Source organism: Sylvia atricapilla, chromosome 6 (genome assembly GCF_009819655.1).
Source record: "Sylvia atricapilla isolate bSylAtr1 chromosome 6, bSylAtr1.pri, whole genome shotgun sequence".
Taxonomy (NCBI): domain Eukaryota; kingdom Metazoa; phylum Chordata; class Aves; order Passeriformes; family Sylviidae; genus Sylvia; species Sylvia atricapilla.
The window spans coordinates 17,917,643-17,925,331 of NC_089145.1; the positions used below are offsets into that span (position 1 = coordinate 17,917,643).

Below are 7,689 nucleotides of genomic sequence, written 5' to 3' on the forward strand. Positions count from 1 at the left end.
CGAGGCGCTCGGTTCCCGCCGGCAGCGCCGTTCCCGCTCCTGCCGCTCCATGGAAAAAGGGGTGGCAGGGGTGACTGGCAGCCCTCCGCCGATGTCTCCAAGCTTTATGGGGGGAAAGCGGGGCGCAGAGGCCACCGAGGCTAGCGCGGGGCTGCGTTCGCGGGACGATTCGTTCCGCTCCGTCGGGCGCCGTCTCTCGGGGCTGGGAGCATCCTCGCACAGCCAGGTCCGGCCCGTGAGGACACGGATCAGTGCTAAATACCTCTCGCAGACCGCCGCGGTTTTTTTCCCCCTCTAACTACTGGAGGCTGGGCCCGACCCAAGTGTTCCCGTGGCGCTGGGTGAGCGCACGCACGTAGAGGAGGAAGGGCTGGTTTCGCGCTGTTCCATCAGCCGTGGGGCTCTGCCCGGGCTGTCCTCGGCTGTCCGCCGGCAAGGGGAGCGCAGCCCAGGCTCTGCTTGCAGGCGGACGTGACCTAGAGCTAACGTGCGTGTCCTCGCAGACACTCGGGGCATTGTCAAGAATCAGACAGGGGCCGGGGAGAAAACAAGGTCCTTTTCCAGAGAACACAGAGCGGAGCAAAACCAGCCTTGCTGCTGCCTGCCCGCTCGAGGCCTGAAAGAGGGGCGAAGCAGGAGGGGTCAGGGCGAAATCCCTGGTGATGCCCCAGCCGGTGAGCATGCACTGCCTCGTGTTGGAAAAGGCAAGATCTGCCCTGCAGAGAGGCAGCTTCTTACTTGCAAGTTAGTTCATGCCGGGTTTGCCAGCCTCCAGGGATAAGACTGGGGGCATGTTCCCCCGTTTGGATTCCTCCCCGAGTCCCTGGGCACAGCACTGGCACTGCACCGAGGCGAGCACGCAGGGCAGCCCGTGACGCTCTCCCGCCATCCGCGAATGCACTTCCCTGTCACTGCACACATCGTGGCTCTGGCACCGCCGCAGGGACTGAAAGCCAGCTGGGAACAAAGGGAAGAGCTGCAGGGCTGGGATAAGCAGGCGCTCTCCCTGGGACAGCACCGGCCGTGTCAGCAGGACATTTCATCCCAGAGATTAAAGGCTGAGCCACAAACTTGTTTGGAGCTGGAGGGGGAGCGGGGACTGAGGGCAAACCCACCAGCGCTGTAGCGAAGCCTCTGGGCCCAGGGCCTTGCCAGGGCAATAGTAACCATCCTGTGAGCCTCGCTGTGGTCTCGCTGTTCCTTTCAAGATTTGGACGGTGGCACCTCCGGAGCGAGGGCTCGGTGCGCCCTTCGCTTCGACTTCGCCCACCGCAGCAGCGCGTCCTCTGCCTGCCGTGCGCTCCCCTGGCTCCGCGCAGACCCTGCTCCATGCTGCATGGTTTAACACGGCGCTCAGGGAGGTCCCAGCAACATCCAGAACTTGGCTGCGCCGGCAGCCAGCTGTGTAAGCACCGCTTCAAAACACACTCCTTCCCTGTGTGCTTACAGTCAGGAGAAGGATTGAAGGATATACATTGTGTTTTAAAGATAAACCTGGAATGTATAGTACTGTGTGGAAGAAGAGGGACTTGGTGGAGCACAGGAGCCAACAGCACGTGTGTCCTGTACCCTGTAGAGCAGCTGGCAGAAGCAGCAGTGCTGGCAGGGAGGTGTCAGGGCAGTACCCAGCCATGTTACTCCCCACAAAAATACCTATTTTTAAAAAAAGAGTATTTTCCATGGCTGTAGCTTCTTTTGTGTTGGCTCACGGCCAGAGGGTGGAGGGGTCAGTGTGCTCCGTGGATAATTTCTCTCCAGTCCAGGCACCAGCCCTGTGCTGAGGAAGACGAAAAATACGTGACTTTTCCCCTACGGCTGCTGTGTGAAAACAAAACCCCCACACACAGCATGCACACAAAATGACAACAGACTCAGCCTGTCGTTGTGCGGGCTGTCACACAGAAGAGGGGCTGTTCCCCCATCCCCCCTCCACACCGGCAAGGGGAGAACGGAGCCACAGATGAGTGTTAAAGCGCTCCAGCAAAACACGTAAGGAAATCCTTTTGATGGGGAATTACCACCAGCTATCAGGGAGCCCACCCTGGGTTTTGCTTCCAAATCTTGCTTCACATTGCAAAACACCCGTTGGAGCCGGGACAGCTGATGCCGAAGAAGTCACAAGTTGTCACAGCGCTCATGCCTTTTGCCGGACAGCATGCCTTATCAGTTCACCAGGGACGAGGTGTGTGGCTGCAGTTTGGTCAGTGGCCACATCAGCACCCGAAGTGTTTTTTCTTGCCCAACAGCAATATGGATGAACCGGGGGATCACAACAAACGTGCCCGCTCCCCCAGATGCGCTGTGGTTTCCGATCTGTTCGAGAAGGGCGTGCGTGTGACTTCGGGCAGATGGGAACCAGCCTGCAGACTCGACGCCTGGCTCTCTGAGTCTCCAAACAAGGCTTTTCCCACTACGGGACAGCGCTGTGCGCATCCATAAAGCTCTGTCTCTGTTGCTTGGCAAATCCTCCTTAAGGTGCACTAAAATTTTCAGCGTTCCAGCCGTTTGCTTGGCTGCGGCTTGTAGGGTGATGGGCAGGAGCTCGCTCGCCCCATGAGAAGGTGAGCGCCGTCAATACTGAGGTTGTACAGTAAACCTCCAGCCGCACGTCCCTTTTTGGGGGGAAGTTGCTGGAAGCAGACTCCCGGGGCCGAGGGACCGACCATCTCCACCCTCTGGCACTGCGAGGGGCACTAGGGTTCGCCACACGCCCAACCCAGCATAGAACAAACGGAGAGGGGAAAACATACAAAAAATTAATGCGGCACCGTGACATTTGATGCAGCGAAGGGAGAGGGGGCAGTGGCGGGGGCGGCCGGGGACACCCCGACTCTCCCCCCGCCCCCTCGCCCCGTCCCTCCCGCACCGCCTACGTGCGCCCCGCCACTGCCCTGATGGCACGGCCCCGGCGGGCCGTACCATGGGCCGGGCTCCGGCGGGGGCGGAAAGGGGATGGAGGGGAAAGGGGGAGACGAGTGGCGGGGCCACGGGGGTCCAGTGGGGAAGGGGCTCCTCGCGGGCGGCGGCGGCAGGGCAGGGGGGCGCCGCCGGCGGCCGCCGGCCCGAGCGGGGCGGCGAGGGCGGAGAGGGCGGGGGTCGGCGGGGCGGGGTAAGCGGGAGGCGGGCGGCGGCTCAACAGGTACAAATGGTTCCTCCCCGCAGCAGCAGCGACGTGCAGAAGCGAACGCGCCGCGCCCGCCGCTGTCACCGCCGGGGGGGCGGGGGGGCCGCCTGCCCGCCCGGCCCCGCCCCGCCTCGGCCGTCGGCGGGCGGTGGCGGAGTCGCCATTGGCCGGAGCGGTGCGGAGGCGGGGCCGGCGGTCGGGCGCGCGGAGCCGCTATTGGTTGGAGCGGCGCGGGGGGCGGGGCGAGGGGCCGCGGCGCGCGGCGTGGGCCGGGCCGGAGCAGAGCGAGAAGTTGGCGGCGGCGGCGGCGGCGGGAGCGCAGGTGAGCGGCGGCCGCGCCGGGGAGGGATTCCCCGTTCCGGAGCTGCGGGGCGCCGCCGGCCCGGGGGCCGCACGGGCCGGCCTGTCCCGGGGGTGGGAGCGCGGAGCTGCAGCCCCACGCGCCGCGGAGCCCCGGGCACGGCGCGGCAGCCCCCTCCCGCGCCCCATCCTTCGCGCTGCCCGGCGTCTCCTGTGCTGCAGACGGGCCCCGCCGCCCCCCCGTCACCCTCCAGGAGCAGGTGAGCCACTGACTAACGCACATTGTGCTCTCGGCGACTCCACTGTGCGTGTGACAGCGGCTAACCTGCTCCTCGGACATCACTGTGCGGCCGTCTCGCCTCCCCGGACCCGCGCCTCGAAGCCTCGACGCCCTGCTGCCCTCTTGGCCAGCCAGGTGAGGCACTCCGGCGTGCCAAGGAGTCGGCCCCCGTGCGTCGCCACCGTCCTGCCTGCAGCGGTTCCCCGTGCTCGGCTCTGCGGACCCCCGATGCGCTGCCGGGAGTGCCCCGGGATCGGCCGCGCTCGCACAGCGGAGCGCGAGAAGGTCGAGCACTTGCTGCGGCGGGGCTCGGTGTGTGCGGCGGGAGCGGAGATGGAGGGAACGGGCCGTGCTGGCATGTGGGTGCCAATAGTTGGTGGTAAAGTTGTTCAGGAGGGATGGCGTGCCTCCCTCTCTGTTCTCCTGCTCTTCTCTGAAGTAAAGAAGTGCTAGCGGACTCCGTACCAAGTCCGAGACGCATCATCCCGGCCGGTGACGTCTTGATACCCGGTCAGTGACTAACTGAACTGCTATTGCCAAGGGTGTGTTAGTAGAAGAAACTCTGCCTAATATTGCCCTGGATGAGTCACATTTAAAGAGAGACTCTCTAGTCTGTTAAAGGAAAAGCAGAAACGAGCCTCACTTTACTTTTTTGTTGAATTTTTTTTGTCCCATCCCACCCCTCACTTTTGCTCTGTGTTTTCTTCTTTTTGTGCCAGGGCTCTATTGGTGCCCTGGCCCTGGCTGGGCATTTGCAGAGCTGCTTTTCTCGATGTGCTGTGATGTCACGCAGGGGACTCTGACTTCATGGCCCCAAGGAACAGGAAGGCGAGCCAGGCTGGGACTTTTCCAGCCACTCAGGGTGGCTGCCACTAAAATCTGAGGAAGTGACGAAGCAGATGGCTTCTCCTACAAAGTTATCTCTTGAGATTTTTTGGCTGGTGAAGAAGCTGAGTAGTTAAAAAGCATATTTTCTGAAGAGCAGCACAGCTTCAGTGTCAGCTGAAGTACCTAATAACCAGCTAGGATTCACCACAGCTGCTGAGGTTCCCTGAAGGGGCTCAGGTATTCCCCCTTCTCCTGGGGCTGCTCTCATGTAGCCCTGGACTATTGGAAAGGCTTGATCTGAAGGAATTGGCAGTGCTCTGGTCAGAGTTAATTGCATAGAAGGCAGAGCAAGGTCCTCTGTTGCTAAAGTGTCTCTCTGAGAAGTTTTGCCTGTCCCTATCTCTCCTTCATGCTCTTGTCATTTCTGTCTCTGGGTCCCAGACAAACATCTGCTTTTCACAAGAAAATTCAGCTCTCTCTGTGCTCTGTGTTTCTGTAGGGCTCAAACACCCCGGGAAGATGGGAAAACCAACTGAATTTACCCAAGATGCTTTCATGTTTGCTCAGAAGCAGAATGGGCCTTTTTTTTGCGGGGTGGGGATGGGAGGGGCAGGGCTCAGACAAGTTCACAGCTGTCTTAGCCCCGGATTGCTTTTTTCTTCCCTTGCTGCACCTACAGCATCTTCCCACTGCTGGTCCTGAGCAGGCAGGAGCACAGTGTAGCCACACGGAGAGAGGGAAACCTGGTGCAAAATCCACCCAGGTACAAGTGTGTCTGAGAGCTGAAACTGAAGGCCACGGTCCCCTGCCATCCCATTTTATAGGTGACAGTGCATGTGACAAACCTGTGTCTGAAAATGAAGGTGCTTTGTTTCTCTTTGAATAAACAGCCCTGCATTTGGGACTGTGCTGGCTGATGAGTTAACCCCGGGAGATGCCGCTGGCAGAAGCAGCTCTGCAGGTCGTCCGGCAAGACCTGTCCCAGTTCCCATGAGCAGCACTATGGTGTGAATGCCTCCGACTTCCTGCTACCAATGGAACCATCCTGTTCAGCTCCAGTAAGCAAAAGGAAGGGGTTGAAGTGAAGTTTGTCTGGTTTTGCCTCTTCTCTGTGTCTTCAGTAAGTGGGGAGAGGGTACAGCTCAGTTCCTGTTTTTAACATTCTTGTGGCATGATTCAAAACTAACCTGCTGTGCTGTCACCTGAAGTCTTCAATAAATGTGCAAAACCAGTGTTTGAGTGTTGATTACTGTAATCCAGGGCATCAGACCAGGTGAAGAGGAAAGCTGTGCCTTCTCAGTGATGTGTCTGATTGCACTGCATGCCTGCTTCCTCCCATCTCTTACTTTGCCTCTGTGGCCAGTGAATGTGGCTTGAAAAGGAGAGCAGAAGGGTGCAACATGGTTGTCCCTTCAAGCAGTAAGCTCAGCATCAGCCATTCTGTCCTGGCTTAGCCCCAGGGTGCACCTGAGTGATGAGAAAATACTCCAGGGCTGCAATGTCCCTTGATTTCATGTTTTTCAGTAGCTAATAAACAGATTTGTAAGATGGTACATAGCTTGGTTAGAAGAGTAGTTGTGTGCTTCTGCTCAGAACTGTGAGATTTTTGGTGAGAGGCAGGGGAGTACCTTACAGGAGGGGAAGCTGCTGAATTTCAGGCCTGTTGAGCTGAAGGGACTTTTTATGCTCCTCAAAGATTTTGTTCTCATTTCAGCTCTTCATGGAGGGAAAGGAACAGGCCTTAGCCTTCAAGCACCATGCTAAGAAGTGCCTGTTGTGTCCTGTCCATAACATATCCCAGTGTCAGGTGAGCCTCACCGAAGGAGCAAGCTGCCCTATGAGGAATAGAAGGAGTACATGAATTGTTTAAGAGGAAGTCAGTTAGTTAAATGCAAGCAGGGACTTATATAATACATCCTAAAAAAAAAAAAAAAAAAAAAAAAAAAAAAAAAAAAAAGATTTCTGCTGGCAGGAGGTTCCATTGGGAGAGAAACTTGCTCATCCATAAACAAGAAAATTTCCCAGCCTCCTCTAGTGCTTTATGGTTTTTTTTTTTCCAGGGCAAGGTAGAATGCAGTCAGTCTGCACTCTGAGATGGAGAAAGAAAAATCATCATAGGAGAGCAATGCATGGACACACACCGGTTCAAACAGCTCTTCTTCATCTGCAGTGAACTATGCTGGTAGAAGCTGTGCAGCCAGGAGCAAGCAGCAGAGCATCTGTACACCACTTGGGGAGCAAAACCAACAGGCATTTTCTCCTCCAGACATTCACACCTTTCCTTATGTAACTGGTGCTGAAGTGTGTGCTTGAAAAGCTGCTTGCCAAATCCAGGGGCTGGGAGGCTGTACAAGTGCTTCTAGCACTCTAGATGAAATTGAGGGAGGAAAAAAAAATCCAAACCCAAACACCCAGGAACTCATACAAATACGTAACTGCAACTTGGGCATGGTTCAAGTGTCTGCAGCAGTGTTTCCCTGAAGGAACTGCACTGGTCTGGGGCAATGCTGGCACCTGGAACATCATCTGATGAGGATGGTGAGGAGCTGGGGGCCATTTTTCTTACACAATATAAAAAAAAAAAAAAAAAATCAAAACACCAAACAACCCTAGAAAATAATCAGATAGTACAGCCAGGAAAAAGGCTCCAGGGAGGCTGGAGGTGGCTGAAATACTCTTCTGAATGGTGCCTTGTGCTGACAGAACCTGCAGACTTATTAAAAAAAAACAAACAAGAAAAAAAGCAGGGCTGGTCACCAGAGAAAAACAGGTATAGCCTTTGCTTCGTGATTTTTGGGTGGTACTGGAGCTAGCCAGGAGAAGCATCTGAGGAGAGAGAAGCTCTGAAGTCCATTGACGCCCACTCCAGGGAAGGAAGAAGCTGCCCACAGCGCCTGAGGGACATGGGGACACGAGTCCCTGCGCAGCCAGGCACAGCATCCTCGAGCCACCCTGCACGCTTGGATCCCTGCCTTGCCCGCGAGCCAGTTCCCTCTCCAGAACGCGCCGTACGCAGGGCTCTTGCTTCGTGTTTTAAGGGAAAAAACAATAATTTATTTGCTTTGTTTTAATCTCCTAACAATGGGTAATGGTAATTTCTTCCTACTACTCTGTAGTGGCCTAGAAAAGGACAGCATCATCTCCACTGTAGCAAGAA

The 7,689-nt window shown here is 56.9% G+C and overlaps 1 long non-coding RNA gene across 1 annotated transcript; it reads left to right on the top strand.

The window, feature by feature from the left end:
* Positions 1 to 3,875: 3,875 nt before the first annotated feature.
* Positions 3,876 to 6,586, top strand: LOC136362456 (uncharacterized). The gene is made up of 3 exons (XR_010743804.1): positions 3,876 to 4,063; positions 5,423 to 5,590; positions 6,247 to 6,586. It is a non-coding gene; the product is annotated as an uncharacterized lncRNA (long non-coding RNA).
* Positions 6,587 to 7,689: the final 1,103 nt, after the last annotated feature.